Consider the following 10,660-nt stretch of genomic DNA (forward strand, 5'->3'; position numbering starts at 1 on the left):
TCTTCAGCCTTTTATCTCTGAAGGTCCTCGTTCCACCTCCAACCACTTCAGATGTGAAAGCTGCTTAACAATCAGTTCTCATACAATAAGTTCTCATAACTCATGCTTGCTACACCTGAGGGAGTTGTATATATGATGGCATTAATGATGCTTCGTATTATTCACGGTGTACTTAATTTCAGGTCTCTAATGCCATATTATTTTATAGGGTATTGTGAAAGAAGGAGGCTTGGATGATATCGTCAATGATGCCATCAATGATGTCATTTGAGATGTCATCAGTGATGTCATAAATGATGACATAGAACATGTCACGAGTGATGTAATATTTGAGGTCATAAGCAGTATATGGTGAAGCACAAGTTATAGTTTTTTTTTGGTTGGAAAGTTGTTACTAATTTTTTTTCCTGAGATAATAGAGGTCGTATACGATTCATACAAAAATGAAATTTGATAGATAGGAGCAGGAACCCTTTGAGTGGCTAGTCTGTCACATCTGTCCATGAACATAAAATCAAAGGAAGAAAGAAAAAATAGAAGTATAAACAATACACCTTCAGCTTCATCCTGTTACCCCAGCGAACGTGGGTGAAATTGTAGCCATAATAACAATAATAATCATTCCATTTCCTGTATGTGCGGTAGGTGGCAGAGGGGGAGAAGAATGGATATAAAAATGCAATCCCCGAAAAAAGGAGGTGAATCACAGAAAACCACTCAAATATAAGATGTATAGTCCTTGCAGAGGGTCGCAGCTTCTTGGTCATGGACTTCCAAAACCCCCCACCTGGACTCTCACCCATTGCAACCACTCGGGCGAGGGTGTGCTTGTAAATTCCCTTAGCCGTTCAGAGGGTGACCAGGCAGCAGCCAGCATGGGCAGGTCACTGGATCCCCTCTCTGATGATATTTCATCAGAGTCACTCTCCCTTTCAGTTTGACTACTGCATCATTTTGTAATCATGTTACCCCAGATCTAAGGATCCTGTTCCTGGGTATTATCGGTACAGACTTTTCAGTGTCTGCCCTCCTCAGCCACTGTTCACTCCAGAAGATCAGATACCCTGTTAGCCCATGTCTGAGGTGTTGGGGTTGCCCAGTTTATTGCTATATGCATACGGACAAGTACCAAACTCCAACATGGCAAATTTGTACTGCATTTTTTCTAGTTTTTGGGGAAATGCAACAATCTCAATAAACAATGATGCATTGTTAGGTCTGCATTCACATGCATTACTCTGCGTACCTCACCCAGCACCACGTCCCAGAAGGGGCAGAGCAGTGGACATTTCTAAGTAAGATGGCCAAAATCAGCCAGGATTACAGTACACGTCCATCTCCCAGATCTTTCCGGGTAGACCCTGTGAAGGTGTAATAGAATTTGGTTAATTTAATCCTGCCAATATTGGTAATGTGCCGCTTTTATGCCAGGGTCCTTTTCCATTCGATGCCCGTGAGTGGGGATTCTAACTTGCCATCCCAAGCGACGCATTTCTATATTCATCTGCATTTCAGATTTCAGTTCTACGGTCAGTTGAGATATAATGAGATGTAATACTCTTTGTGGGCCAAGTATCAATTGTAGCTATTGAGATTTTCCTGGGAAGAACATCCAGATGTCTGTAGTAATCACTCTGGAGTAATCTTGTGGTAAATATAGTAGTTTATTGGTAACCTCATCCAGCAGTAAGGAAAAGGAAGAGCTGTGAACACATCCTCCGCTACACCTCATCTGATCCTAACATTCTCTTACATCTAGTGGAATACAGAATACAGGTAACACTCTACATTCTACACATCCCTTTCCTTTAATTAAAACATACCTATGCTCAGCCAAACAAAAAGAAAAATAAGAGAAGAAAGAAAATAGATACAATGAATCCAAGTAGAACATAGTCCTCAAGTTTCTTAGGTTTAAAAATGTTCCTCCCAAAACTACTGATTCTAACTTCATTAGTAGCAAGTAGATCATCAGGATGGTTGACAACACTGCTATTATCAGAATTTTCATGTTCAAGATCTTGACCAGAATTATCAGAAACACTGGGAAAAGAAACTTGGTCACAAGTAATATTGGAAGTGAGCCACCAATATTTATTTGACTCATCATCAATATTGACTTCAGGGACAGTTTTACAAGCATCAAGTTTTTTGACTATTGCAAGTTTGCTCATATGATAAACAGAACCATCTGCTAACTGGACTGTATTTTTATTTACTTTGAATACATTCTTTGATGAGCTAAACCGTTTTTTCCCATATGAATGTTTTTACTGGATTTAATTCGTACCTAATTTACCTTCTTGAATTGTGACATCTTTAACACCATGCATTTTGTTAAAATAAACAATGTTTTCTGCTGAGAAGTCATAATACGTTTTTTAATATCTGCAGCCTGCCAATCTACTTTGTTGCCCTTGTTCATCCAACCAGGGTTAACTTTTGAAAGAGGAGCTCTGCCTCTCATAACACCAAAAGGACTGAAACCAGTTGAATCTAGGACAGTGACTCTGTAACTCCACACCATGTTCATGAATTCAATGTCCAATTTTTTTGGGTTATGCAAAGCTTGTTGTATGGTATCTTTAATAACTCTATTGATTCTTTCCACAACAACATTTCCCCTAGGATGATATAGTGCCCTGAGTTTATGTTCAATACCAGCATAGCTTAGGATATTCTTCATTTGTAAAGATTTGAATTGAACACCATTAGTGGTGAGTAAAGATTTTGGAAAACCTCCTCTAAGAAAGATACTTTCTAGAAATGTGCTTACTGAACGTGTGTCAATCTGGCTACCACCTTCAATTCCAGCCATTTTGAACTTAAAGGAGGGTTAAAAGTTTTCAGTGACTTGTCTGCTATTTCACAATTAACACATGATCTGACAAAACGTCCAGTTTCAATATCACTTTTAGGTCACTAATACAAAGATTTAATATTGCGTTTGGTTCGGGAAATACGAGGATGTCCCTCGTTGCAGAGTGTGATAATCTTACTTCTTAACTCAGAAGGTGGAATAAGTTTTTCTTCTCTCACCAAGAACATCCCTTCAATACCCAATTCATTCCGTACCTCCCAAAAATATTGTGTTTTACTGTTTCTAAAGTGTCATCTTTTGTGCATCCATCCACTCTTTTTCTTGCAACCCTTTGCAGTTCTCATTGACAAAAATTCCTGCAACACATACATCATTCCAAGAATTTGTGTCAATCTCTCTCAAAGGCAGATACATTCTGCTCAAGAACTCTGCAGTTTTGTTCATTTTTCCTGGTACATATTGTACCTTATAAATGAAATCTTGTAACCTCATGAATAGTCTGGCAATCCTAGCAGATGCTCTTGACAAACCTTCCATGGTGAGTACGTTTGTCAAAGGTTGGTCTGTTCTTACCACAAATTCCCTTCCCCACACAAATTTTCTAAAGTGCTCAATGGCCCATACGCAAGCCAGAGTCTCTCTTTCAATAACTGATTACCTTTATTCAGTGGGAGATAATGATCTGGAGGCAAATGCAATAACACTTTCACCACCATTCTAATTAGCTTGGGTAATGACCACACCTAAGCCTTTTCCACTTGCATCAGTGGTAATGAAGGTTTTAGCAGAAGTATTGAATCCTTTTAGAGTAGGGGATTTGGCAATAGCAGACTTGATTTCAAGAAAAGAGATTTGACCTTGGTTAGACCAATCAAACTTGCTCTTATTCTTAAGTAAAGTACGCATTTCATGTGTCTTTTCAGAAAACTTCTCTACAAATTTAGAGTAATACTTTGCTAGGCTTAAAAAAGAGCGAAGTTCATCTTTATTCTGAGGCGGTGGAGCTTTGAGAATAGCCTCAATCAATTTTTCTTTAGGCTTAATACAACCATGACCAACTTTGTATCCTAAGTAAGTAACATTGGTCTCGGCAAACCAACATTTGTTGATTTCACCTGTTAAACCCTTCAAATCAAGTACCTGCAGAACCATCCTTAAAATGTCATTGTGATGTTTTTTGTATTTCCCATTATTAGGATATCATTTTAGAAAAATATTACATCACGGATGTCTCCAAACAACTGTGTCATGAGTCTTTGAAAGACAGCTGCCACCGATGCCAATCCAAATGGCATGCAGCGGAATTGGTAACATCCGAATAGTGTACAAAAGGCAGTCAACAGTTTGCACTCAGAGTCAGGCATTATTTGATGATATGCTGAAGATAGGTCTAGTATGGAGAACCACTTAGCTTCTCTTGTCAGGGACAACACTTCTTCAATCCGGGGCAACGGAAATTGGTCCACTATAATGTTGTTGTTCAATCCTCCAAAATCAACACAAAAATGGGCCTTGCCATTGTACCACTTGGCGAATGACCAACGGAGAGATCCATTCAGAGGATTCCACAGGTTCCATTATATGAGCATTGATTAATTTATCTAAATTCAAGATTTACCTCATCTCTTACAATGAGTGGAATATTCTGTGCTTTGTGAATTTTAGGAACTGCATTACTTTTCAATCTGATGGAATGTGAAAAACCTTTCAATTTGCCAATTTTCCCATTAAAAACATTAGGAAATTCATATAATACCCATCTCTTAGTGTTTTCAGCTTTGCATGCTACTAACACTTGTACTGGACTATTAGGGTCTAAAATTATATTTAGTTTACGTTAGTCCTTCCACCCCAGTACATATTGTCCATCCTTGGCCACATATAATTTACATAAAGCATGTCTACCCTTAAACATGAAAACCAGTTGTCTAAATCAAATGATATCAATTTTTTCTCCAGTATATCTTTCAGGATTGATATCAGAGTTTTCTAAATGACATCCAATGACAGAACCAAAATGTCGCAACCAAATATTTTCTGGAATAATCGTATACGGCAAACCTGAGTAAGCTGCGACTTGTAATTCAACACCACCAAAAGAAACCCAACACAAAGGTTTGCTATCTCCTTCTCCTGAGATTTTTAAAACAACTTTTTTTTAGAGTCATACTTACTATTGTTTTCACTATCACTATCATGGGAAGAACATTCTTCAATATCACTTTCTTTTACGTAAGCTACATTACTCTTTTTTTTGGAATTCTTGCGCCTGCATGCTCGTGCAAAATGTCCAATCAATCCGCATTCTAAACATTTTGCCGATCTAGCAGGACATTTATCATACCAAACAAAGTGTGAACTACTACCACAGCGATAGCGAGCATACTTAGGCTGTTTGTTTCTTATGAAATGATCTCCTTTCTTTACAACTTTCCTTTCATACTTAGAATGAGAACTTTGAGAAGATTTACTTTTAACTTCTGACATTTTTTTCCCCTTCTCACTACTCTCTTTTTTTTCTGAAGCTAAAGTGGCTAAAGCACAAGTTCTGACAATTAAGCTTTTTTGACAATGGCTATGATGTCTTTCAAACATGACTCCCCTTCCACCAACAATCTGACTTGAATGGCTTTGTTTTTTGCATACATAACTATTTGGTCTCTGATAAGATCATCATGTAAAGTATCAAATTTACAAGTTGTATATAACTTCCTTAAAGCTGATATGTAATTGTCAATGGACTCATGCTTCTCTTGCTTCCTCTGAAAGAGAGCATGATGTATGACGCCAATGCAAACTGCAGGAGAAAAGTGTTCATCTAAGTCTAGTGAGGCAGCTTTAAATACATCAATTCACCAGATCTTTCACGTTTCTGTAACTGACAGAAAATTCGGAGTCCTTCTGGACCAAGACAGTACGTCAAAATTCTCCTTTTCCTTTCTGGAGTGTATGATCTGCTGCAATCCTCAAGATTAGCAATATCGTTTAAAAACTACTCTTTCCATTCATTCCATTGAATGATGGGCTCTCCAGGAGATGACAAGAGTTCTTTAGAAGAGTTGAGATGTAAAACAGAATCACCAGGTGGGGGTGCTTTGCTTCTTGGAGGAGCTTCCATAGACATAGCTGCAGTAAAATTAATAACATTGTAGAACATGTACTTACTGTTCTGAAATTCTCTGAAATAAGTGATCCGGGGGAACTAATTATTTGAAAATCATTAAAAGAAATTCACCGGTGAGCTCCTAGGATCCAATCTGATATGTTACCTTGGTTACAGAAATTCAAGATGGCGTCGCGTAAAGGTTACGACCTTCGTGATGACATCGACGTGCACTCTTGACTAAGCGAATGTCAAAGAGGAGAGAACGTCTTGAAGAAAAGCTCACGGGCAATGCCGCTCCAGCCTCCAGAACTCTTGTCTTTAAACAAATACAACTCCTCGCAGTGACGGTTGAACGTTGCAGCAACAGGCAAGCAAATACTTAAAATCGATTTTCTTTTTAAGAAATTCCTTTCGATTACCGGAAAACGTAGTTTGTTGCTGATAAAATGTTCTAGCGCTTTCCCAAACGCTGGATGGATCATAGTTGATTGACAATTAAACTGTTACCTTAAATTTTCTAAATCGTCAAAAAAAACATGGATTTGTGCAAGGTTACCTCCCGTTCATCGCCATATTCTGTAGTAATCACTCTGGAGTAATCTTGTGGTAAAAATTGTGGTTTATTGGTAACCTCTTCCAGCAGTAAGGTAGAGCTGTGAAAACATCCTCCGCTACACCTCATCTGAGCCTAACATTCTGTTACATCTAGTGGAATACAGCATACACACAACACTCTACAGTCTACACATTACTACTTCTACATTCTACACATTACTACAAAGTCCTAGGTCATGTGTGAGATTTTGGCGCATTGCAAAAACTGTCCCTCGTCTATCCCAAATTGCACACCCATTACCTCACGTGACATGAAGACTCCATTTAGGAAGAGGCCACCCACCCTCCGGCAGCCCCAGGCAAGCCATCCCGAGATATTAAAGGAGTTCCGTATATGCCCAAAAGGGTGCAGTCACCAGATTGGAAGGAGCTTGACATACGTTGGCTGATGTAGCACCAGTTTGATGGCCTTCTCCCGCGCTGATGTCACCTGGAGGACCAATGACAGGTATCTACTAGAAGCACTTGACCACTCATAAGTGACTCAGGGAAGTCAGCCACCTAAATGAAGCCTGACACAAGTCTTTCCCCCTTTTCCCAGCTGGGACCGTCATCACACCACATTGCGTCAAACTGCAACAGGCCGGCCAGATGATAATCTTTGAGGTCCGGAAGGTCAAGGCCTCCCTGGCTGCGGTCCAATTTAAGGAATTCAAGGTGAACTCTACTTCTCTTACTTGCCCACACATGAGTCACTAAGAGGTTATCAATACTCCAAAAGAGCAAGGGTGGCAATGTGCTGAATGAGTTCTGCAGGGTATATAGGCAACAAGCAGTAATACCAGTTTACTCACCACCACCCTGCCCATAAACAACAGTGGCAGTGTAGTCCAAAATTGCACTGAGGCAGTGAGTCTTGCCATTATTATGTCAATATTAAAATCATATTGTCGTTGTCGATCATGAGTCACTTGCATTCCCAAAAAATGAAGGTTCATCGTCTCTCAATTCAGTCCCACAGGGGGGAGTTCAGGAGCAGTAATTTCAACTAACACCACAAGATAAATAACACTGTCTTTTGTTGATTGAGATGAAGCCCCGAAACACCTCCAAACAGAGCCATCAGCTGAAGAAGGCGATGCACTGATTGCTCTGGGTCCGATGCGTAAATCAATTTGCCGGCTGTGTATAGGGACACTATATGCACCGTATTTCCCACATGCATACCCCAATCGTGCATTTCAGCCTGTAGGTAGAACACGAGTGGCTCTACAGCAACTGCACAATTAGCAACAGTGGGCATACCTGTTGGGTACCCCTCTCAATGCAGAACGACTCAAAGACCACACTGCCTATATGCACCCTAGCAGTCAGAATAGCATATAAGAGTCTCACCCATGCCAGAAACTCCCATCCTAGTCCCACACGTCGGATTACCTACCACAAGTACACCAATACAAGGTGTCATAGGGCCCAATTCACAGAACTAACTCAAGACAAAATCCTAAAGTTACTACTTTTGGTATTCACAGAAGGCATTTACTAGTAGTAAAGTTAGAATTTTGTCTTAAATTTGTCTTATGTCTGTCTTAAGTCTGGCTTAAGTTTGTCTAAGACAGACTTAAAACAAACTTAAGACAGACTTAAGACAGACATAAGACAGACTTAAGACAAACTTAAGACAAAATCCTAACTTTACCAATACTAAATGCCTTCTTTGAATACCAAAAGTAGTAAGTTTAGGATTTTGTCTTAAATTATTTCTGTGAATTGGGCCCATAGGCTTTTTCTATGTCAAGGGCATTTAATGCAGCGTGCAGTTCCGTGCGGTGGATCTCATACATCACATGTGAAAGACATCCTAAGTTCAGATGCGTGCCTCTGGTAGACATAAAACTGCATTGGTCATCATGGACCAAATGTGTAATCACCTTGCTCAGTTGCATTCCCAGTACTTTATCTAACACCTTGACATCAACAGTGAGCATGGAGAGGGGACCCAGGGTCTGTGGGATCCTTGCCCAGTTTAGGGATCAAAATGATAAGAGCCTCATGCATCTGGTTCAGCAGAGTACCAGTCCAATGTTCCTTGATGAGCATCTCTAGGAAAGCAAGGAGCATGGAAGCAGAATAAGTTTTAAAATACTCGACTGACAGACTGTTCCCCCTAGTCAAATCCATGAGGGCTGTTTGTAGATCCTTTAGCATAACATCTCCCCCAGCCTGAGCCTCTTTAAGTCTGAGAAGGGCATCCAAGAATTGACCCACCCCAGAACCATCCCCAAGAGCTGGGCCACATATACCATCCGCAAGTGATCACAGAGTGCCACATTAACCCCATCAGCGTGGCGCAAATTCGTGCGCTGTGCTGAACGTTCTATTGGGCTTATGGGCTCATGACGGAACGGTTCCGTCATGAGCACAGGCCAACCGACGCTCATGACGGAACCGTTCCATCATGAGCATCGAAGGGGTTAATTGTCAACTCTCCGGTGATCATCATGCCATTCATGCCACAAAGGGTACTTGGTAACATGCCTTGGGACATTCAGATCTCTCTCATTGATTATTAAAAAATGGTCCAGGCGGCTATGAGCCCAATGAATGGGGATTTAACAGGCGATTTCTGCAGTCTCAGGGTGGAGCTCCCTCCAAATTTCCAGCAGCTGTAGTCGAGACATTTTATCGCATAAGATAGCCACCATTCGAGGTTTCGTACCCATCTGAGGTGGGTATCGGTCAAGTCTACCATCAAGTACGCCTGCCCAAATTATGAGAAGCCCAACATAGGATAATACTTCAGTCCATAGGGCTCTGAAAAGTGCTGTTGTTAGTATTTGGAGCGTATGTGTTAAGAATGCACATCTCCTTTCCTGTCTGCAACCTGGCCGCGCACGTGGAATGGGACCCCCAGTGCCACGAATATGGATTCCCTTCTGGTGTAGGAAAAATGAGTGGAGCAATAAAGCTGTCCCTTTCAGTTTTTATGGAGCTCCTGTGCCTCTGTCTCCAACTGATGTGCCTCCTGGGGAGGGGTTATGTGAACTACGGTCATTATAAGATGGGTGTGCATTATATACCATTTCACAAAGAAGTTTGACTCCCTCACATTCCATGTGAGCAAGCGTATCATGTCACATAACACGTAATGTCCCACCCAGATCCCCTTGAACACACACCTCCACGCACCATTCCCACTCCTACTCTGCTCTCAGGAACACAATTGAAGCTGCAACAATGATAATAACCCCAAACTATATATAACTCCCTTTGTCCCACATCAGGTAAACACTTGTCCAACATAACTAGTATTCTCCCAAGCGTAATGATACTGCCACCCACCCAATGACAGTCCCTATGTAACTACAGTTTGTGTGTGTGTGATCCTTTTGTTGGGTATGAACTGGTATTATATCTTAGGGGCAGAGAACAATTAGATCCCACCCCAAGGGCAGCTCAATCAACAGTTCCTCGCCCTAATACCCTAGTACCTTCTAGTCAAGTAATCAGTCACAACCCTTCTAAAGAATAAGAGAAATGCAAGAAGACAGAGGAGGGAAATAGAAAACAATGTATAGTAGAGCAAAGAAAAGTTGGGGGGAAATTGCTGGGTGGGTGGGTGGAAGACCCAGAAACTCTATTAGTGCTGTCACCTCATCCTATCCCATCCCAATTAAAGTCCGTACAACAATGACCTGGTATGTCCAAGTGGAGCCTCGACACATGGAATGTTCAGTCCTATCCTGATACTGGGTGTCATTCCCCCAGCCCGCCTCATGCCTGTCACGACAGGGCCTAGTGTAACATCCTTTTACAGCACCTTCAGTTAGGCACATCCATATGTGCCTACATTACGCTTTGCAAAGATCGACTGTGGGAACACCCGCAGCCAAGGGAGTGCACAGCTGGTGGACAAAGATGTCTCAAATCAAACTGATTGAATTCTAATTTAAACACAAGTATTCACAGTTGCTCAAGGGCAAAAAAATTTATCAAATTATCAGATTTCAAATAAACATTTTGCGACAAGATATGAACTCATACATGATTATCAGCATGCATATAATGCCTGAAACCATGAGTTCATATCTTGTCGCAAAATGTTTATTTGAAATCTGATAATTTGATAAAAACTTTTTTGCCCTTGAGCAACTGTGAATACTTGTGTTTAAATTAGA

This window comes from Lissotriton vulgaris, unplaced genomic scaffold (genome assembly GCF_964263255.1).
Source record: "Lissotriton vulgaris unplaced genomic scaffold, aLisVul1.2 SCAFFOLD_611, whole genome shotgun sequence".
NCBI lineage: Eukaryota > Metazoa > Chordata > Amphibia > Caudata > Salamandridae > Lissotriton > Lissotriton vulgaris.